Source organism: Microtus pennsylvanicus, chromosome 4, assembly GCF_037038515.1.
Source record: "Microtus pennsylvanicus isolate mMicPen1 chromosome 4, mMicPen1.hap1, whole genome shotgun sequence".
Classification (NCBI taxonomy): domain Eukaryota; kingdom Metazoa; phylum Chordata; class Mammalia; order Rodentia; family Cricetidae; genus Microtus; species Microtus pennsylvanicus.
The window spans coordinates 73,229-97,338 of record NC_134582.1 but is presented as its reverse complement, the minus strand read 5'-3'; the positions used below and the strand labels follow the sequence as shown (position 1 = coordinate 97,338).

Sequence of the window (24,110 nt, the reverse complement as noted above, 5' to 3'; positions counted from 1 at the left end):
AGAAAATTAGAATATTGTGTACATTCTAAATAAATATATAAATTAGAATATTGTATACATAATAGATAAATATAAAAAGTAGAATATTGTATGCATAATAAATAAATATAAAAAGTAGAACATTGTATACATAATAAATAAATATAAAATTAGAATATTGTATGCATAATTAATAAATATAAAATTAGAATATTGTGTACATAATAAATAAATAAATATTTAAAAAAAAAGAAAAGGATGGAGAAAAATTTGCCTTTCCAGTGCCTACACATATTAACGCTCAGCAAACTGGGAGGTAAAAGTCGACTGCACTCCCACAGGGAACGCTCAACTGCACGAGCACGGGTCGATACTTTGTAAATGAAGCCTTGGAAATCACACGCAAGCGATTCCATAAATCTATAAAATACCATTCCACAGATGGCATTTTGCTATCTGACTCAAAAAAAACGTTTTAATATTTATTTCATAATAAAAAAAATAATGATGACGGAAAAAAAATACGCCAAACAGGTTTTATTTATTTCTCATGAAACTTTATTGACACGTGAACCCGAGTGCTAGAGTTTGTAGATTTTACTTTAGAAAGATTGTTTGAGTCAGCAAAGATATTTTCTGCCTAAACGGCTCCTGAAATTAATTAATTTAATTAATTAATCCAACATTACCCGGGTGACAGAATGGGTTTGAAGAAAATTAGGGGCACAGAAGGGAAAGAATTAGGAGAGACAGGGTAGGGACGCTTAACGATTTCCAAAAAAATTTATTTAAACAAAAATTTAAATAGCGACAAAGATTTGCAGAGTCCCAGAGAGTTATCAGCGGAAGCGGAAATGGAAAGGACGACGGTTTAGGAAAAAATTATAGGAAAAACATGTAAATAGGGTGGATCCAAATCTTCGTGGTCTTCTATTTGTATCGCTTTCCTGAATTTTTCCTACAGGAATTTTAATTTTAATAATTTTAATTTTTAAATTTAAATTTAATACAGAGGGAAGATGCTATTTTAGAATGAATCTTCTTAACACACAAACCAGGTAAAAAAAAAACTGGATCAGACTGGATCCAACTGGATCAAATCGGATCAAACCAGCGTAGACAGGTTCAAAACTGGATCAAACCAGTGTAGACAGGTTCAAAGCCAGATTCAAAATGGATCAGACCGGATCAAACTGCATCAAACTGGATCAAACCAGTGTAGACAGGTTCAAAACCGGATCAAACCTGATCAGACCAGATCAAACTGGTTCAAACTGGATCAAAGAAATGAAAACTCATAGAGAAAAGATCTCTGGATTAATTATGAAAGGTAAATGGAGACTTCGTCAACGAGCAGGTAGAGACCCAGCAGGGATTATTATATTTATATTTCAATATTGATGAAATAAAAGACTGCTAGGAGTGGGCGTGGCTAGGGTTGGGGCGGGGCCAGGGGTGCGGCACGTCTATGGTGTGTGCCCTGCTAGGAGTGAGCGGTGTTGGAGAGGTGGCTCAGTGGTTAGAGCACGGCCTGCTCTTCCCGAGGAGCTGAGTTCGAGTCCCAGCCACCCCATGGTGGCTCAGAACCGTCTGTCATGGGGTCTGGCACCCTCTGCTGGTCTGCAGGGATACAGCAGAATATTGTATACATAATAAATAAATATAAAAATAAGTAGAATATTGTATACATGATAAATAAATAAATATAAAAATTAGAATAGTGTATACATAATGAATAAATATAAAATTAGAATATTGTGTCCATAATAAATAAATATAAAATTTAGAATATTGTATACATAATAAATAAATATAAAAATGGAATATTGCATACATAATAAATAATTATAAAATTAGAATACTGTATACACAATGAATAGATATAAAAATTAGAATATTGTATACATAATAAATAAATATAAGAAGAATTAGAATATTGTATTCCTAATAAATAAATATAAAATTAGAATATTGTATGCATAATAAATAAATATAAAATTAGAATATTGTATACATAATAAATAAATAGATAGATATTTAAAAAATATAATAATAATATTAAGCATGTAACAGGTATACAATACGAACATACATGTCAAAAAATCAGGGAAAGATCAAATATAAATATATAAATGTATAAATGTATAAATATGAATATATAAATATATATGTATAAATATATAAACGTATAAATATACAAATGTATAAATGTATAAGTATAAGTATAAATAATTCCTGTTCTTTTTCAGTGGGAGTGGTTGTGTGTTTCTCTTCCTTGGGTTTTGCTGATCTGAGGTTATCTGTTACTTGATTTTATTTTGTGGGTGAAGTTAGCTTCCTTGGGTTGTTGTTTGCTTCTTGTACTTTCTGTAAAGCTGGGTTTGAGGATATATATTGTGTAAATCTGGTTTTGTCATGCACTATCTTTTTTCCTCCATCGATGGTGATTGAAAGGTTTGCTGGGTATAGATATCTGTGCTTGCATCTGTGGTCTCTTAGCACATCTGACCAGGAACTTCTGGCGTTCTTAGTTTCCATTGAGAAGTCAGGTGTAATTCTGATAGATCTACCTTTATATGGTACTTTACCTTTTCCCTTTGTGGCTCACAATATTTTGTCTTTAGTCTATATGTTTTGTGCTATTGGGTACTTAACTTTGATCCAGTTTACCTTGTGTTCTTTAAGCTTCTTCTATCTCTGTAGAAATATCCTTCTTTAAGTTTGTATGATTTTGGTGAATGTGTTTTTTGTGTCGTTGAGCTGGATTTCTTCTCCTTCTATCCCTATCATTCTTAGGTTTTGTCTTTTGATGGTTTCCCAGATTTCCTGGATGTTTTGTGTTAAGAATTTGTTAGATTTAATGTTTTCTTTGGCTCATGAATTTATTTCATATAGCTATTTTCAACCCCTGAGATTCTCTCTCCCATCTTTTCTGTTCTGCTCGTCTACTTCTTACAGTGGCTGTCTGGGTCTTTGGGAACTCTTCTTGGTCTGCTCTGTGTCTCAGGCATCCACTGAGGTCTCCTTTAGCATCCTCCCTTGCTCTGTTCTCCAGGGTTGCTCTCACAGCTTGTGTTTTATAGTTCCCCTCTTGGTCCTCTCAGCAGGAACCTCTTCTGCTGGCTGTCTAGATAACTGGAGTCAGGTTGGTCATACCCCTGGCTGGGTTGGTGTTCACTCACCTCTTGGTCCTCTCAGTATTGTATTTCAGAGTACCACTGAGGTTGCAGGATAGGTGAATTTTGGTGCAGGATGGTGTTTGTTGCTTGTGGGGGTCCAGTGGATTGGAGTGGGTATTGATCCAGCCTACCTGCAGGAATCTCTCCTTTTGATTGGCTAGAGAAACTGAGGCAGTCAGGTTAGAGGTCCAGTTTTTTGCCTCACTATGAAAGGCCTCGAAAGTCTGGTTTCATACCTGGTGGCTGGTCACTCACCTCTTGGTTCTCTCTGTATGACAGCAAGCTACTTTCAGAGGTTATGGTTAGGGGCACAAAAACTCCATAAAATGGGGGTAAAGTACAAAAATAATCAGGATGGAAACTGACAATAAAATACTTGCTTTTCTTTGTTTGGAGGTTTTTTGTGACTGCTTATATTTCCTAACCGCCTCATGGTCTATATACATAGTTCCCCTGGTCTTATTGGATTTTGGTATATGTTATTTATCTAAAAACAAGTCCATTTATTTTACATTCTCCAACTTTGTGGCATATAGGTCTTTGTAGTAATACCTAATTATTTCTGAATATCCTCAGTGTCTTGTATGTCCCCCATTTCATTTCTTATCCTGTTATTTTGCGTGTTCTCTTTCTGTACTTTTTTACTTCATTGGATATCTGCTTGTCAATCTTATTTTTACTCAAATAACCAGTTCTTTGTTTCATTGATTTCTTTAGATTGTTTTCTGAGTTTATATTTTGTTTGTTTCATTCCTTCATTAGATAATTTCCAGCCTTTACTCCTGGGTCATAATGCTTTTTTTTCTATAGCTTTCAGCTGTGCTGTTAGTTGTCTAATGTGCTTTCTCCATTTTTGTAATGTGTGCACTTACTACGATGAATTTTCCTCTTAGCGCCGCTTTCAGTTTGGTTATGTTGTGTCTTTATTTTCCTTGAATTCAAGGAAGACTTTAATATCTTTCTTTATTTCTTCCCTGACCCAGGGGTGGTTTGGTATTTGACTGTTCAGTTTCCATGAGTTTGTCTGCTTTCCGATGTTATAATTGTTGTTATACTCTAACTTTAATCCATGTTGATCTTCTAAGGCTCATGTGCTTGCAAAATTTTTTAAAAAATTTATTTGCTTACTTACTAGGCATACAGTATTCTGTTTTTATGTGTGTCTGCTGGCCAGAAGAGGGCACCAGACATCATTACAGATGGTTGTGAGCTACCATATTGTTTCTGGGAATTGAACTCATGATCTTTGGAAGAGCAGGCAATGTTTTAAACCACTAAGCCATCTAAACACCCCCCCCCTTTTCTTAATTTTTTTTTTGATTTTTGAGACAGGGTTTCTCTGTAGCTTTTGGTTCCTGTCCTGGAAGTAGCTCTTGTAGACCAGGCCTGCCTCGAACTCACAGAGATCATTCTGCCTCCGCAAAATTTTTTTGTGGCATATTAGGTTTACTTTGTTATCAAGTATGTGGTCAATTATCGAGAATGTTCCATGAGAAGTTGAGAGGATGTATTCTTTAATATTTGGGTTGAGTGTTCTACAGATGTCTGTTAAGTACATTCATTTAATTATCTCCATTATTCCTCTTACTTCTCTGTTATGTTTCTGTCTGGTTGACCTGTCCATTGTTGATGAGTGCTTCAGTCTCCTACTATTAGTGTGGTTTCAGGCATAAATTTATTTCTGGTAATGTGGGTGCTTTTATATTACTGATATTTATAATTGGTATTCATACTTCATCCCTCGAAATATTCCTGCTATGAGTTTAAAGTTTCCATCTTATTCTCTTTTGATTGGTTTAAGTTAGAAGTCATTTTTGTTATTACTAATTAGTATTAGACCTTTTCCCTTTGCTGCTCTTAATATTCTTTCTTAATACTGTATCTTTTGTGTTTTATTATGTGTTGAGGGTTTCTTTTTTCAGTCTATTTGGTGTTCCCTATGCTTCTTGTGCCTTAATAGGAATATTATTTTTTTATGTTGTGAAAGACTTATTGTATAATTTTGTTTAAACTATTTCCTCCAGTTCAGTTATCAAGTCTTCAACTCTATCCATTACCGGTTTGATTAGCTTCTTCTTGGTTTCCTTTCCTAGGGTATCTTTGGATTTTTCATTTCTTCAAAGTTCTTGTTATTCTTCTCATCCATTTGTTTAAAGTTGTTTTTCACATTCTGTTTGATGTACCCTATCTCTTTTCAAATTTTACGTTTAAGGTCTATTACTTCTTCCTCGGGATTAGGGTGTTCAAATTGTCCTGTAGTATATTCGCTGGATTCTCATACTATCATGCTGCTGTCTTTCATATTTTTGGAGGTATTCTGACATAACAGCATGCACATCTGTACAAATCTTGTTAGGAGAGTCTAGGCTGCTTGGTAAGTTCCTTGCTGTGGCTAACTGTGTGCTTGTGGTTTTTTCTTGGTCTGCCTTCTCTTAGTTCTCTTAGCTCTGGAGTCTCCTTTATCCACTCAACCCTGGAGTAGGCTGTGATGGTGGACCTCAACACCCTGCAGAGAGATAGGAGTCCTTGGTGGAAAGCTTGGATGGGATAAGGCCACTTGCTGGCCAGGGACATCGCAGACAAAAGGGCGTGCTTGCTTGGGTGCATGCTCGGTGTGATTAAGAAACTACTGCAACAGTTGCCCTCACTTCTTTGTCCCCTATGCCCCAGTCCCCTTGCATTTTGTATTATGGAGTTCTTATTTCCTCACTTGAATGAGAATATAAAAATGTAGGTTCCAAAAATGGAAAAGTAAAAATAAATAAATATATGGTTGTAACCCTAGGAGAAAGAAAGCAGAATGTTATCAGCTTTCTCTTCAGCTTACGGTGATGTGAGAGTCCCATCTATCTGTGCTGTGAATACTGTTGGTTAATAACAAATCTGTTTCAGATAGTGACATTGTATTGTTCGAGCCAGTCAGGAAATTTAAAGTCAATGTTGATAGAAAGAAGGCAGAGTCAGAGAAAAGCAATGTAGCTATTCTGGAGACAGATGATGTAACTTTACAAGGGAAGACAATATACAGATTACGGTATGAGTTAGCCATAAATACGCTTAAGCTACTGTCCAATGAGTATTCCAAGTAAAACAGTTTCTGTTTTATTTTGAAGGTCTGAGCATCCGGGAACAAACAAACAGCCTTCCTACCATATCCATTCAGTCCTCAGAGGGGGTAAGTCATTTTCATCTGTTGATGTCTAATTTCTTGAGCTCTTTATATATTTTGGAGTTTTTTGCATGTTGATAGATATGTATCTAGTTTCATTCCTCTACATGTTGACATACAGTTATGCCAGTACCTTTTTTTGAAGATGCTATCTTTATTTCATTGTATAATTTTACCTTCTTGGTCAAAAGTCAGATGAACTGTGTGGATTACTATCTGGGTCTTTGATTTGATTTCAATGGTCAACTCTGTTTTAATGCCAATACCAAGCTGTTTTTTCTAATACTGTATCTCTGTAATGGAGGTTGATGGATTGTCATGCCTCTGGAACATACTTTCCAAGTGTCAATGGTGTGATGAAAATATTTTAATTTGACAAATTCTGCAAAGTGGAACATATCCATCTGCCAGATTTCATTCCTTTGGGTGCCCTTTGGATTAGTCCCTGCAGGCAGTGGCGTTTGGTTATAGAAAGAGCAAGTAGGGCATTTCTTTACAATCTCCTTAGCTTGTTGCCATATAATTGAAAACTCTTTCTTCAAACCTTTGCTATTAACATGATTTTTTTATGAAATTCAGAGGATTGTAGCACACTACCAATCAATAATTGATCAATTTCTGCATTACCTTGTGCTAGAGGACCTGGCAGACCCGTATGGGATCGGATGTGTGTTATGTACATAGGGCAAAGCCTGTTCCTGATCAAATCTTGAACCTGGAGAAACAATGAGGTTAGTTCTGTATCATCAGGTATAAATTCAGCAGTTTCAATATGTAAAATAACTCTTTCTGCGCATTGTGAATCTGTAACTATATTAATAGGTTCTTTAAAATCCCTTAGCACCATAAGAATGGCATATAATTCCGCCTTCTGGACAGAATTATAAGGACTTTGTTCCACCTTACCCAAGTCTTCTGATTTGTAACCTGCCTTCCCTGATTTATTGGCATCAGTATAGAATGTACGGGCATGAAAGCTTTTCCCCTTAGACCTTAGCTCACATAAAAAATAGGTAGTGATTCAATCAACTTTAGATGATTGCTAAATGTTCTTACTGACCATTTCTTGCATCCACAGAGTAAGTAATCAAGAAGTAGGATAAAGAACCAAACTTATGAAACCAAATTACAGTAGTGGTACTAGTCTGACCAAAATAGAACTGGACAAAATGGTGTGGCACTGCCTAAAAGACTGTTACTTTACATATTTAAGATGTACAGCCTGAGATAAAATGTGTTACTCATCCTTCGTGTGCTCTAATATAAATCAGCAAACTATGGAGCACATGACCATAAACCTGTTTCACCTTTTTAGATGAATATTTGTGGATTATAATTACTTCATTTACATCATCACTTTCTTGCTTCTAAGACTTTCCAGAAATGAGAAAAATCATGAATTTCGCTTTATCAAGAGTTGCTGTTTGAATGTGACCTAGGTTTGGCTTCAGAATATCTGAGCTATGAGGAAAAGGGTTGATTACACTGGTCAGTGACTCTGTAATGGAACACACACACAAGTGACACCATATTTTGGAAGAGGAACAGGCAGTGCTCTGAGAGACTGGAAGAGTTTTTACTAAAATACCAATTTTCCAGACTAGAGCCCTGTGTTCCCCTAGGGTGGAATGGCAGAGCTGGGAAGGGCTTGCTGGCCTAGTCATTTGATTTCTGCTTCTCTAGAAGGAAACTGCTACTGTTTTGAGGCTCAGCTGGGCAATTCTAGCTCTTAAGGGACTCTGGGCAAGCCTGACAATCAGGAGCACCAGTGGGAAGTAGATTTGAGCCATGAGGGAGCCAATAGGGAGCCAAGGGGGAGCCATGAGATTTTTTTTTCTCTAAATTGTATAGTTGATTTCTACTTCCAGTTCTTATCCCATCTTCCTCTGAAGAGGTAACACTAACTACCATTATGGGATTAGGGCAATGACTGATCTGGTTTGTTTCAGCTGAATTTGGGGCAGCAGGTGGTAGTATTAAGATACCCTTCCATAGAGCCTCTTGTAAAGACCAAACTCTCAGATGTAGACAGAGTTGTCTGGGAAGATGTACTGTTGTCTGGGAAGCACTAACATATCCAAAGTCCATAATACATTCTTGATGGACTCACAATAGCTTCCATCTGTTAGAGGTTTCTGTTTAACTTCTACAGTTGGTCTCCAGAGTGATGAGCCCACAACCAACTGTCACACCCTTTTATACCTGTTTCATCAGCCGAAAGTCAGCATAATGCCCTTCCCATGCAGCTTCTGGATTGGGAGAGGAGAGGTATTTAGCATCATTTAATTTGGATGTTAAAACAATCTTGGGCCTGTCCTTCTTTGCTGTGTGCAGGTGTTCTAGGAGCCAAGGTCTGATGTCTCACATCTGTACAGAATCTTTTTTATCAAGAAAATATTACTGAGATTTGCTATCTAACTAACATTCCATGTAGAGTTACATCTAATGTACACACTCTGTGGAGTGTGATCCCTTGTGTTGTTACCAATCCTCTTATCTAATGTTATCTACCTATTCAAGCAATAGTCTAATGTCAAATAAACTGCTTGGATTAAGTCTAAAATAAAGTGATTGTATATAGAAATATATCAAGGCATTTTTTTCTGTGTGCTTTCCTGTATCATTCTAGGTTATTTTAAGAATTTCTCTCTGGGCTAGAGAGATGGCTCACCAGTTAAGGGCACTTGTTCTTGCAGAAGACCTGGGTTTGATTCTTGGTGTCCACATGGTAGTTCACAACCATCTGTTACTCAGTTGCAGAGATTCAGCATTCAGTACCCACTAAGTTGCTCTCTTGGTACTATCCTGTGTCTCTGTGTTTCTTTCTTATCTCTATTCCTTCTACCTCTGGGAAATTTGAGTCTCTAGAAGCAAAAGTGAGTACCATAGCACTTTTCCATGGACTTGCACTTTTGGCATTATTAACCACAGTTTTGGAAAATAACATCTATATTTATGTAACTATATATGTTGAGTACTGTAAGGATTGATTATGGAAGGACAGCAAGTTCTCCTTGAGGAAGCAACAAACAAAAAAATTGCTTCTCCTCGCTCTGTTCCAATCTGGATATTGGCTATGGGGCAGGGACAGGAAAGTCTTCCTGAACTCTGTATGTCATTTCCCATTAAAATTTAGTGGAAAACACTGGGATTTATAATCATTAAAAGTTATGAAATTAAAAATTGTGCTTTGTTTCAAAAACTCAAGTCTACGGTTTCCAGGCCCTTCCACTAAGAAACAGTTACTTCATCACTTTTACTTCTTTCTGGGAGAAGTGGTTGGCACACAGTGAACAGAAATGAAAACATGAGATAGCAGATCTCCAAAGTGCTTGTAGCCTAAAAGGTCTGTAGGCATCTTTTATGTAATAAGTAATGGAATAGCTGGAAAACTGTTTTTCAAAGTGGAAGCTTGAGGCCAAAAAAATAAAGACATGACAAGGCCTTTGAGAAATAGAGTAACATGAGGTGAAATTGGGTAATGGTCAAGGCAAGGTTGTTGGTTTTTTTTTAAAAATATAAAGCCACTTAGTGGAATAGTTAATGAAGTTTTATTTAAACAGATTATACCACATGAACATTTGCATTACTCTTTCCTGGGCAATGTGGCCTTGAGGAGAATAAGAATGAGTAGGGTGCCAAAGACTGTTCTAAATTACATTGTTAGCCTGGGTGGCCCAAAAGGGAAGTGTGGAGAACAAATGATAGTTCTTTGCTTTGTGCCAAGATATTTCTACAAGTTTCTAGAAAATTCTTGTTGCATATTGTCAGTGAAATTTTTGTACTCACTAGATAGTCTGTGATTATAAATTATGTACTAAGAACAGAAAGGAGTCATATCTAATGTGAGAGAGGGAATATTTTGAGATTTAATTTCTTGAATTACCTGTAACTGAGAAATGGAAATGTATTTGAAATATTTCCCTCAATTTTTTTATTCAAGTAAATGCTAGACTCAGGGGAGTTACAAAGCAGGATAGAGAAAATTCACAACCAAGAGCGAGATAAGGTCAACGTGACAGCTTTCAGAAAGTGACCTAATTGCCAGACTGTCTACAGCAGGTGAACAATTAGCACGTCAGACTGTGTTTCTGAGAAGGGGAAAATCCCAACAATGGAAATGCTAGTTTTAAACATCTTACTATAGAAATTCTACAATTTTGTGAAAGAGGAAAATCTGTTATGGTTCTATAAATTTTAAGTCGTAAAGCAATCCAGATTAATTAGTCGTTGCCTCTTTTAAAGCCCACCTGCCCCCAGTTTGTTTGCGTTAGAACTGGAATGCAGGAACAATTTTTCTCTCAAAAGTTTTTACATTTATTTACTGCACTGTATGCCATGGCATGCATGCAGAAGGCAGAGGATAATTTGCAGGAATATATGCTTTCCTTCCACCATGTGGGTTCTGGCCATCGTACCCAGGTGATCAGACTTGGCAGCAAGTACCCTTACCTACTGAGTCATCTTGGATGCCCTGGAACAATTTTTCCTTCTACCTCCATGAGCTCTCAAGTTGTGGCCAGCAAGGTCTTGATCTGTATTATATTCATTAAATCCCTTATGAAAAGTGATTTGCTTCGATGGTACTGAAGATTGTGTTCCCACCCATTCCTGTTTCACGTGGTTCCAGGACTCCAGCTCTTTTGACATCCTACCTTAAAGGACAGTTTCCCCATCACCACTGAAGAACCAGGTGCTGAATCATTAATTTCATATGTCAGATTAGGGCCAAATGTCTTTGAGCTTCATCGCCAAAGTGAAATAACTAAATACACTTTTTATTGTGAACCACACACCGCTAAGGAAAAGATTTCTGCATGGTAGATGTTTGTCAGTCCATTTCTGTGAGTTCAGATTGAACACATGGGGAAGAGCCCAGGGGTTCTATTGTCTGCGTGAACATCCCCAATGGTGGGACTGATTAATGCCTGTCAAATGGCAAGCTTTCAACAAATAGTTGATTAAATCGACCTTCCCCAAACCAATAACTTCTAGCCGTTTATTCATTCAAAGTTACTTTAACTAGCGCGTTAGCGAATCTTCATAGAAAGTGTGAAGGATCCCCCCCCCCAAAGGATCTCTAAATAAAACAATGCATGGGTCGTTTATAAAAAAATAAGCATCACGTCTAAACCTAGTGCTTTGATTTTGTATTTCTGCCCTAGGTTGGCCTCGGTTCCCCTCGGAGAGGCGGGTTAAGGATGTGCTTGCTGCCCTTGATTCTCCTTCCTTTGTAGTTTTTTTGGGTAGTTTGGTTACGCTAGCCCCCCGCAGCCACGCCCGGGAGCGCGCAGCTCCCGCAGCCTGGCGTGCGGGGCCTCTAAGAACGCTGGAGCCGCTTGTCGTGCGGCGCAGCCCTCTTCCTCACCACCTCCCTCTCCCTGTGGTTTGTGGTATCCCAAGAGGGACAGAAGGTGTCCTGCCAGGCAGCCGCGAGTGCGAATAGCGTGCGCCCGTGGGAGGCGGCTGCGCTCTTCCCTCAGGGGCCCAGCGCTGCGTGAGGAACCCGGGACCCCAGGCCGCGCGACACAGCCCCGAGGCGCCTCGCCCATGCTCGCCCCCCACCCCACCCCCTCCGCTTCCTTCCTCTGTTCGGCTCGCCGGAGAGCGAGCGCAGGCTGGACGCAAACAAGGGCAAGCCTCGGGCCTTTCAATTTAGTGGTTCCTGGCCCGCTACCCGCGCGCTATATGTGAGGCGTGGCCCGGCGAAGGAGGCGCTTGGGGGGCGTGGGGTTCCCCAGCTGGCGGCGGTGACGGAGAGGGAGCGCGGGACAATGAGCTGGGCAGCTACAAGCCCCTGCCGCCTTTAGCTGCCTTAGCGGGCCCACCTGCAAGCACGGTCCGCGTGCTTGAGCCAGGTGTCCCAATGCTTTAAGGCCGGAGCGCCCAGATCAGGGCGCGCTGCGACTGGGGCGGTGGGGACGTTCCTTCGTTAATTTATTTATTTGTGAGGTAATCTTTTTTTTTTTTGTTTTTGTTTTTGTTTTTGTTTTTCGAGACAGGGTTTCTCTGTAGCTTTGGAGCCTGTCCTGGAACTCCCTTTGTAGACCAGGCTGGCCTCGAACTCACGGAGATCCGCCTGCCTCTGCCTCCCGAGTGCTGGGATTAAAGGCGTGCACCACCACTGCCTGGCAATTTATTTATTTGTGGAGAGCTATCTCTGAGCAGCCGCGATGGCCAGCACCAGGAGCATTGAGCTGCCGCGGCCGGGGTCTCGGAGAGGGGCTCCCAGCTCCTCAGGGGGCAGCAGCATCTCTGGCCCCAAGGGTAATGGGCTCAGCCCCAGCCTGGAGCACAGTGCTCATTGCAGCTTCTACCGCCCACGGACCTTGCAGGCCTTAAGCTAGAAGAAGGCCAAGAAGGCACACTTCTACCGGAATGGGGACCGCTACTTCAAAGGCCTGGTCTTTGCCATCTCCAACGACAGCTTCCGTTCCTTTGATGTGTTCCTCATAGAGCTGACCCACTTGCTGTCTGACAATGTGAACCTGCCTTAGGGAGTCCGCACAATCTACACCTTAGACGGCAGCTGGAAGGTCACCAGCTTGGACGAGCTGCTGGAAGGTAGGAGGTGCGGGCAAGGCTCTGCAGTTGCAGGCAAGGATGGGCAGTGCAGTGACTGTGGGCTGGGCACTTCCCCGCCTAGCGTGGAGCAGGTGCTTTCTAGGCAGCCAGGGGGATTAGAGCTCCTCTGTAGTTTTGTTGGGCCGGGGTGCACACATTCTCTGTCCTTCTCAAGAGATTTGCCTTTTTTTTTTTTGAAGAAAATTCTAATGAGTAGAGACAAATACAGACAATGGTACCTTTAAAATTAACCAACTTATTTTCGCTGGAAGGGCAAGCTGTTTGAAAGCATGGTCCTCCAGTGATGCTCCGGGTAACTCTTGTTGGAGCTCAGCGCAGTTCTTGTGCTGTCCCCGTGTTTGGGATCCCACTGTACCTTCTGAGCATGGCTGTGGTTCTGACTTGCTCCAGGTTGGCTTTTCTGATTTCACTTATGGCAGAAGTCACTCGAAATCAAGAGGGGCGATCCAGCATAGCAGGTATCAACCTTGGCTTCATCTTGCACCATACTGGCCACTTTTAAAAGTATAGGTGGCTGGCCCCACCCACCCCTTAGATATTATGATGTGCATGGTTGGGGTGTGACTTGGGCGTAAGCTCTGGGGTTAATGAAGAGACACCCCTACCTTACTTAAGGTGAAAGAGTGATTGAGGACAAGTCCCAGCATCAACCCCAGCCTACCACGTGCATGCACACAGTCATGTACATGCATATCCCCACATGTGTGCCTGCACATATGCAAACATGCGAAGACACTTATGAAGTTTCAGGTTTCAATTAAAATCATGTGCTCAAATGTTCAGATTTATCCCACTGAACCAGGGTGCTTTCTGATGTAACTTACCTTGGTGAGTACAGTGTTGGCCATGCTGTTAAACCACTCTACTTCATGTGAGTCAGCTGTTAAACAATGTTTCATTTTCTTTGCCTCTTCCATGCTAGCAAACATACTTTAAGAGGTGATTATAACAAAACTAAAATTGTCTTCAATTAAGACTAGAGAACTTGATTCAAGATTACAAGGCTCCTCCCTACCCTGTCCCCTTGAGCTCAGATGACAAAAGAAATGTGCATAGCCCAGTTTTTTTCTCCTACCCTTGACCTTGAAAGTCTCTGGAGAATCAAGCTGGTCTAGTGTAGGACAGTTTTCCTTCATCGTGGTTCCTAAACCAGCTAACTGGTTTATTCAGCTTTCTGGATTAGTATTGCAGAGTGGGCTGTGTGGGTTCTTGTAAATCCGTTTATTCTTGGAAACTCTTGTAGGACTCTCTCTCCCAAAAGTAAGTGTGGGAAAATTGGGTTGTGTCCACTGAGCTTGGATTATCTCTGAAGGTCCATTTGGAATGTCCAGATGAGGGCTTTTAGCACTTTTTCCCACTTGTCATCCCCTTTTGCCTAACATGTTATATCACCTGGTTATAGGTATATAAAATGACATAGCATTTACTGAAAGTAAATCATGAAGAAATTTCTTTTGTGTTTAAAATTTGTTTTATTACATTTGTTTCTATGTATGTCTGTGAGTGTGTATACCATTTTGAAAAAGGAATGGGAAGAAACTGGTTTGGTAAGATCAGTTTACATGCTTTTGCTTACAGGGTAACACTTATTAACATTTTAAGCAAACACACTAAGGAACCTGGAGGCAAAAGCCGATGCAGAGGCCATGAAGGGTGCTGCTTAATAGCTTGCTCATCATGGCTTGCTCAGCCTGCTTTCTTATAGAACCCAGGACCAGCAGCTCAGGGATGGCACCACTCACAATGGACTGGATCCTCCCCCATCAATAGTTAATTGAGAAAATGCCCTACAGCTGAATATTGTGGAGGTTCCATCTTTTCTAGTTTGTGTGTCAACTTTGATGTAAGACCAGCCAGCACATCCTAATGCTTGTGCTAAAGCCACTTGACTGAAGGAGCTGTCTCCATGGTCTGCTATTGGAATATGCATATCAGAATATACATTTAGAGCAATTTAGTTCATTGAGCTCTTTCTTAGAATATCTTTTACAAATTTAGGATCAATTTTGAAATAATGATAAAATTGTTTCTCAGTCAGCGATAGTCTCCTCCCTCATTTCCTTGCTCATCATCTTCATCTCTTAACAGTATTTTGCCTCACCTGAAGAAAGTCACCAAAATGTATTGCTAGCTCTATGCATGTTCATTAAGCTCATGTGATTGAAAGAACCTGAAAAGTGGCCCAGTGGATATGTGTCTCCTTAGTTTAGTGATCAAAGTCAGTAGCTGGGAAGTTACACATGAATCTTATAGTGCATTTAAATACTTAGTAGCCTGGCTCCTAGAGATACTTGAGTCGTGGTCTTCAGAATCTTCCAGCAAAATTATGTCTGACACCCACCGCCACCTCCAAGTGCTGGGATTAATGGCATACACCACCATGCCTTGCCTACTTTATGTTTTTTTGACTCTGAATAGACCATGTGGAGATTCATAAGGCTATGTCTTCCTCCTCCTCCTCCTCTTTCTCCTTCTTCCCCTTTTTCTCCTCTTCCTTCCCCCAGCCCCTAACTCCCTTCTCCTCTTCCAGGTGCCCAGGCACTTTGACATCAGAGTTACATCTCAGGCCTGCCCTGCTTATTGTTTATCTGTCCTTCAGATATGACCCATTTCCCTCAAGTCTTCTCATTCTTGGAAGGCCTGTCTGTCTGTCTTTCATTTTTGGACGAACACTTGTTTTCTGAACTTTTGTTACTTGTGTGAGTGCTGAATCTAAGTCACAGTCGGTATTGCTTGCCTAAACTTAGGGCTAAACTGTGCTGTTAGATCCATGGAAGATTAAGGATGCAGGAGAGGAGAATTGAAGGACCCCAGAGGCTGGGGAACCACTGCTTGGATGAGCCTGTTAATGGGATGCTACACTCATTGTGCCCCAGTTTGTTTGCAGATGTCAACCGTCTTTCAGTTTGAAACCATTCCACTAGCCTTATAGTTGCAGTTTATTTATTTGGACAAGAGTCTCATTGTTGTAGTTCTGGCTGACCTGGAACTAAGATACACCTTCTTCTGCCTCCCAAATATTCGGTTTGAGATATATATGACCACTCTTGGCTATATTTGATTTTATTTGCTACATAGGAGTTATAGCATGGGGTATTGTGAGCTATCTCAATGCATGTACACAGTGTTAATGATCATGTCACGGTAACTGGTGTATCTATCACCTCCAATATTTTTTTGTTTGTGCCAGGAACTTTCAAAATCCTCTCTGCTATTGACTTGGAAACATTTCACTAAATTTTTGTTAACTGTAGTCATTGTACTACTGTGTGGAACAGTAGAAGTTGTTCCTCATAATCCCCTGATATTACAAAACCTGAATGTTTGTGCCCCTGGAAATAAGAATAGGAGCCTGGTAGTGGTAGTGCATCCCTTTAATCCAAGCACTTGGGAGGCAGAGGCAGGTGGATCTCAGTGAGTTTGAGGCCAACCTGGTCTACAGAGCAAGTTCCAGGACAGGCAAAAAAAAAAAAAAAAAAAGAAAGCCGGGCGATGCCTTTAATTCCAGCACTCGGGAGGCAGAGGCAGGCGGATCTCTGTGAGTTCGAGACCAGCCTGGTCTACAATGCTAGTTCCAGGATAGGCTCCAAAGCCACAGAGAAACCGTGTCTCGAAAAAACCAAAAAAAAAAAAAAGAAAGAAAGAAAGAAAATAAGAATAAGTGCAGCAGGTGGGTGTAGCTCAGTGGTAGAGGGCTGCTTTACAAGATTCCAGCTCGTGGTTCTAAGCCCATGGGTCATTACCTCCTGGGGCTGAATGACCCTTTCACAGGGGACACATATCAGATATCCTGCATATCAGATATTTTCTTTACAATTCATAACAGTAGCAAAATTGCAGTTATGAAGTAGCAATGATGTAGCATGAATTCTAATTCTTATTAATAATAAAAACTGAGAGTCAGATACTGGGTGTTAATGCTGAAGATCAGAGAAGCAGAGTGCCAGCCACTAGAGAGTTTTTACTTCTATCAGTGCACAAACCGAGGGGCAATCCTGTCCTCAGACTGCATCTCTAGACTGTATCTGTCTCCACTAAACCTTCAGACTGCAGTGCTCTTGACTCCTCCCTCTTTATAGTCCTGTCTAGTCCTATCTACCTCCCTAGTGCTGGGATTAAAGGTGTGAGCCCCCACTCCCTGGGTTCTAGTGGTTTAGCTTTGCACTACGATCTTCAGACAAGCTTTGTTTGTTAAAACACAAACAAAATAACAGTACACAGTGAAATATGGTTTGGGGTCACCACAGTGTAAGGAACTACATTAAAGGGTCACAGCTTTAAGAAGGTGGAGATCCACTGCTCTAGAGCACCACCACCAATAGTGGTAAAACAATCTACATAAAAATCTAGCATACAAATGATAGAGATTGCTAACTGCATTGCAATTTAAAGATATTTATAAATATAAAGATGATATGCAATGGTTCCATACTGCAATGCCATCCAAGCACAGTGGCTGTGAAAGAACTGGCCAACCTTCACGACCTGAGAAAATGTAAGTTAGCAGGATAAAGCTGCAGGTACTGTTTGTGCTAACTTAACTGCTATTCATGGTTCCCTTCAGTGCTTAATGCTATGTTGGTGTGCAGAATTGATGCAATGCCCTTCAGAATGCCATGCACTGAGCCAGCTATTTAGCTAACTGACTTCTATTCCTAGTAAGTGTATATGCTCTGCCCGTAACTTGCTGTGAGCATATCTTTAAATTAGGTATTATCTTATTTTCCCAACTAATTCCTGTCCAAGTTACATACCTTGCACCTAAAGAGTTAGAGCTTTGGGCAGGAGTTTGTGTGGCTGTGCTTCATTTAGAAGTAGTTATTTAGATGTATTTCACAGTGGGGTGATGCATACATTTTATCATAAAAACCAACACAAAATTAAAATTCCCATTGTGAACTCTAAGGATATCTTACCCTTGACCAGGTGTGGGGAACTGAAGGCAGGCCATGGATCTGTTAGTTTACACTAGTGCATGAGAACTATTTTTGGTCTCATTAGTAGAATTTCTGTTTTCACATTTAGCTAATTTCTTAGGTCTTAAGACAAACTTCTGTAGTGTCATTTTCTTTGTATTTTTAAAAATAAAGCTTGGAAAAGTAAAACAGCCACACTGACCAGTCTTACTGACTATGCAGCAAATGATACATACTTTAATCCCAGTAGTTACAATGACATACACCTTAAATCCCAGTAGTTACAATGGCATACACCTTTAATCCCAGTAGCCACACTAGTTTACCATAGAAACCAAACAGTAGTGGTGCATGCCCTTAATCCCAGAATTAGAGATGATTATAAAATGGGAGGAGACAGCTCCTAGTCACAGTCTCATTCTGAGACTTCCTGGAGGCAGAATCACCATTTTCGGACTGAGGTTAAGGTCAGAGCCAGTGACTGACTGCTTTGCTTTTCTGGTCTTCAGGTTGAACCCTAATACCTGTCTCTGAGTTTTTATTAATCATGCTCCCACTCCTATATCTATATGTGGAAACCTCAATATGTAGACATACCTTTCTTCATATCTGCGCCCACAGTAGCATCTCTGCACTTTTCCTGGTGGAAAGCATCACAAACCCCAACAGTTGGATGTATCTTCAGGAGAGAACTGTGCTTAGCTTTCAGATGTGTTGAAAATGTGGTCATAGAGGTCACCCACCTTATTTTGTGTCCACCGCAGATGGAAGTGACAGGGAAGCTCCTTGGGCCTGACACAGGGGTATAGTGCACATAGTACCCCAGCTGGAGCAGGGGATTTTGTGTTACCTTGATGATTCCCATAATTTTTACTTCAGCCAGTGCACAGTTTGGTTAGAAAACCCAATTAAATCGTTTGACATAGTAAACTAATAAAACAGTCTTACTTTTTCCTACTCTGTATTTTTCTTGCAGCTATGTGGGGTACTCATCTTCTGATGGAAATAAGCACTTTTGACTACAATGCACTCAGAAGCTCACCCACGTTAGGCTTCACTAAGAGCACATATAACTGAATGTAGTTTTCCTCGGTTGCATTCTTTTTGGGAAAATTTTCCTTAGATTTGGAAATTAGGAAAGCATTGAAATTCCTAAGATTTACCAGTATTAAGCATTAAGTGCCTTTCCATGTTTTCTTCTGCATTCCCTTGTTTAAGTGTGATGAATGCATGTCTATCAATATGTCTGTCATTTTCTCCAGAAGTGTAGAGCCTGTGTTTCAGGCTTAATCAGGTTTTGTTTTCCTCATAAGGTTGTCTGCTTGCTCCTTCTACAAGAATGAAGTAAAACCATGGGCTCCAGATTTCATGTCACAGAATTTGACTTGAATGTCAGGATTATTTATAAATTAGTTAGTGACCTAAATAATTAAATTATAGCAAATGTGAGAACGATATTGACTTACACACAAGTAGTCTAATACTGCTGGTGTATGAATTTCCTACTTGGTAAATCATATGTAGCTCTCCCACAGCCAGCATCATTCTCAATAGTGGAAAACTTCAAATCTTCTATTTTAGGAGGAGGAGGAGATACTCACACTCATCCCATAAGCAACTGAGGGCCCCAGGAAGAACAGATTTTTAGAAAGGCGAAGGTGTTGGAAGAAGTGTCTAGGTCAGCAGTTCTCAACTAGTGGGTTGTGATTCCTTTGGAAGTTGGACAACTCTTTTGCAGGGGTTGTCTAAGTGTCTAAGACCACTGGAAAACACAAATAATTTACTTATGACTCATAACACTAGCAAAATCAGTTATGAAGTAGCAATGAAAATAATTTTATGGTTGTGAGTCAACACAGCATGAGGAACTATATTAAAGGGTCACAGCATTAGGAAAGTTGGGCTTTGTCCTAGATTATAACCAGGGTTTGTTTTCAAAGCAACTAGGGAAAGTAAAAACCTTACGTATGCTTTCATAACCTGTCTACCAGTGACTGTTTTAGCTGGACCAGGGTGAGGCTTGGATCTGCTGAAGGAACAAGATCACCTAAAACTAGAGAATGATGAGAAACCAATAGCTTGTAAGCTCAGTGTGCAGAAAACTGTATGTGCACATGCACACCATGGAAGTGTGAAGCTCTATTCTGTGTACACCTTGACTCAGAACTTTCCAAATTATAGAACTGGTCTACATGTTTCTAGTAGGAACATTATGAAGGGAAAGGGGGGATAGGGAAGGAGTTAACCACCTCTAACTGCACAATCACATGAAGGGCTTGCTCTCCTGCTTGTTTCTGTTCTTCCAAGCCCATGCAGAGAAGGAAATTAAGACATGAGGTGAAAAGCGTGTGTCCTGGGTGGTTTGTCAGCTGTGCAAGGTCTGGTTGATCAAAGGAGATGGACATAGAAAATCTGCTCACTTTCTTTTTACCTTGTTTTTTTTATTTTTAAGAAGACTTTACCACTGACTTAATATATCCCTGTCCTAAGAAACAACTATCTTCTCTTGCTAAGGTTATTTTTATATAGTCTTCTATTACACATTTTGAGTCAGAACATTCATTAAGTTTTCATCAAAAATAAAAATGGCAAGAATTTTTTTGATATGACTTGTACTTTTTCTGTAAAATTCAATGATAGCACCATCATATTTTTCTCACTAATACATACATGTGCATTGCATGGATTTATTAATTTTATCACTTTTTGAAATTCTGTAAAATTTTCTTATGACCATACTATCAAATGGTTCTATGGGGATGACAACTTGGGTGGTGATTGTTGGGGAAGACTTCAGGGTGCTGCTGTAGGATTGGTATTATAGTTTAGGATTGGTTCCCTGTGTCTCCCAGGCAGAACCCTAACAATTTGTCTACACAGAAGACATGGCATGTCCTCAGAATTCCTTTCCACATCCCTGATCTGTCACTTGTGCAGGAGCCTTTGGGCATCTCTGAGGTTCTCTACTAATCAGGTCCTGGAGGACATTTTGACAATAGTATATTTTGACATTATTAACTTATCCTCAGGCTTTCTTTTTTATTATTTTGGTTAAAACATTTATGACTCATCTGATATAATTACTATATCAAGAATGAATCTATTTGTACTAAGTATATGAAATAATGTGTTCTTTGTGATTATATCTCAGAGAAAATCTTAGCATGTAACCTTCTGTGTCAAAAAGTCAGTACCAAAATAATTGATTAAGTTATATATTTCTTGGAAAAGTACCATCTTTTCAGTAGGAATTTTAGAAATTTTGGAATGTAAAAAATTTAGATATCGATAAATGATAGGCAAGCAGTATATCCTCTGTGTCCTTCTTAATTAAACAAAAGCCTGATTAAGCTTTGTGAGAAATGACTGTATAATTTTAGCTTAATATCTGCTCCCATTTAAGAAGATATAGAAAAAGTTGTCCACTTGAAGTTTTAGTTTTGTTTTAAATTTATATTCCTCTAGAGAAAACAGTGCCAGCAGTATGCTGCTTTGAGGAGCCAAGCCTTTCACTTCACAGTGCTTCAGTAGTTGAATGGATGATACTACAACTGAATATGATAAGTCCACCGTGTAAGGATGTAGTGATTGCTGTTTGAATAAAATTAGAAGGATTTTTATTTTTATGAATATATTTTTTTCAATTATTTCAACCAGAATGAACTATTTATGTTTATTTCTGAGACAGGGTCTCACTGTGTAGCCTAGATGGGCCTTAAACTCCTTGCATAGCCTAGAGTATCCTTAAACTTGGTGCCAATCTTTCCACCTTAACCTCTGCTCCTAGGACTGCAAGCTTGAGCTACCTAATACCCAGTACAATCCCTCTCCCTTTGTAGTAACAGTTCAGGCTGAGTTCAAGCTGGCCTTGAACTCAGATCTTTCCACTTTAGCCTTCAGAGTAGCTAGGATTACAGGATTCTACCATATCACCATGGCTGGCTAGGATGAGCTTTTATGAAGAATAAATTAGTTTGCATTTGGAATCATGAAGTACTTTGTAATTTAGTTACTTGATTTATTTAATTCTGCAGCTAATGATCCTGAGAATCAAAGTGTGGAGTAATGACTTATCAAAGGTGAGTCATTTGGGTAAACCCAGGTCTCACTCTTCATTTCTGTGCCTATTGCTTTTCACATTATATGTGTAATTTTCTGAAAACCAACCTAGGTACTTTGGAAGAAAGGGAGGTGGGGGAATGTTAAAGGAAAGGGGTATTATACTGCACCCCCTTTCTGTGACCACAAGTTTAGGAGTTACAGGTTTCCAGAAGCCATTGTTTAGACATAATGCATCCAGGCTTACTATGGCCAATGCTCAGAGATCTGATATTGTGCTAATAAAATTGTTATTTGCTTTTTAGGAGAGAGTTACGTGTGTGCCTCCAATGAACCATTTCGTAAAGTTGATTACACCAAAAATGTTAATCCAAACTGGTCTGTGAACATCAAGGGAGGTACAACCTGAGCCTTGGTCATAGCCTCTGTGAAGAGTGAAATGAAAGAAAGCAAGGGCTTCATCAAACCCAAGTTAGTGACTGATTCAAAGTGGAGTGAAGCCGAGGAAGGCCATGCGGATCCTTCTCAATAAACCATTAAACTTGATTCAGGCGTGGTCAAGAGGCTGTGTACCCTGAATGGAAAGCAGGTAGGTGGTGCTTCCCACAGCTCACCATCTTGCCTTCTTTGAGTTTACATGTTGACTATCTTTGCTGGTGTTTGCTGATGTCCTATACGGTCTGGAACTTGCCGTATAGAACAGGCCAAGCTTGAGCTTGGGCTCCACTGTCTTCCCAAGTGCTAGGATTAGAGGCATGCAGCATGTCCAGCTCTTTATGTGCAGGATTAGGGGCGTGCAGCATGTCCAGCTCTTTATGTGCAGGATTAGGGCCATGCAGCATGTCCAGCTCTTTGTGTTCAGGATTAGAGGCATGCAGCATGTCCAGCTCCTTGTGTGCAGGATTAGAGGTGTAGAGCATGTCCAGCTCCTCGTGCTGCTGCAGTTATATCAGCAACAGAATGTTGTGGTCTCCTGGAATTGGTCTTGAAGATTTACACGAGGACTATATGTGTGAATTAGCCTGTAGCAAGAAAGATGTAAGGGCCTCCCATTTTTCCAGCATCTTAGAATCCTTGTACTCCTCATTTTTTAGAAGGAAAGATGTCAATTTCCAAGGAAAAGGATAAGTTGAGTGGTATCATGTACTAAACAGTAAGTTATCCAGAAATAATTATCAATTAGTGTTTAGTGGTTTGTGCCATGGGACAATGGTCTGTACCCTGTCACTTGTATTTTAAATAAATGCTGTTTGACCAGTAACCAGGCAGGAAGTATAGGCGGGGCAACCAGGCAGGAAGTAGAGGTGAAACAACAAGAATTCTGAGAAGAGGGAAGTTTCAGTCTGCAGTCTTAATCTGCATCCACAGATTAAGGAATCAAGAATCAGAATAAAGAACCAAATTTATGAAACCAAATTTCAGTAGTTGCACTATTCTTATTACAAAAATAGAACTGGATGAAATGTTGTTTCCCTGCCTAAAAGAACTGTTATTTTACATATTTAAGATGTACAGCCAGAGATAAAATGTGTTACTAATCCTTGATGTCCTCTATAAATCACTATACTTTGAAGCACATGACCATAAACCTGTTTCACCTGAAAGAATAAAAGACCCCTACCTAGTAGCATTAAGTTAGCAGACCCCTACCTAGTAGCATTAAGTTAGCAGCAATAACGAGCCCAGGCCCCCCCCATAACCCACAGCTGGCCGGCTCTCATGAGAAACATCCTGTCCGCTTGAGACCCTCAGGACCCTCTCAGGACCTGCAGCTAGCCGGCTCTCATGAGAACATCCCGTTTGCCTAGGGGAAACAGGATGCCTATAGCCAGCACATGTGCCCAACTTAGGATATATCAGCAATTCACAGGAGAAACAATTCCCCCTACGGAAGATCCCAGTTTAGCTGCTGTACGTCATTCCACAAGGCTTTTGATGAACAATGTAAATGCAGAGTGAGGTCAGGGTTCCTGGCTGCAAGGCAGAATATAGAATCAATTAACAGGAAGCCTGTTGCCATACATCTGGGCTGGGAAGGGAAGAACCGAGAGAAAAACAGGATATCTGACCCCATACATCTATTCTGGGAAAGGAAAAACCACCTGTGCCCCTTGCCCATTCCAGCTGACCAATAACCATGCATTTGCTTCTGTAATCCGCTTCTGCTACCCTCTTTCCTATAAAAAGACCTTCCCTCAGTCTGCAGGCGCGCAAGCCCTACGA

General features: G+C 40.1%; 1 pseudogene; it reads left to right on the top strand.

Annotated features, from left to right (window-relative positions):
* Nucleotides 1–12,500: 12,500 nt before the first annotated feature.
* Nucleotides 12,501–22,465, top strand: LOC142848571 (serine/threonine-protein kinase DCLK2-like; annotated as a pseudogene).
* Nucleotides 22,466–24,110: the final 1,645 nt, after the last annotated feature.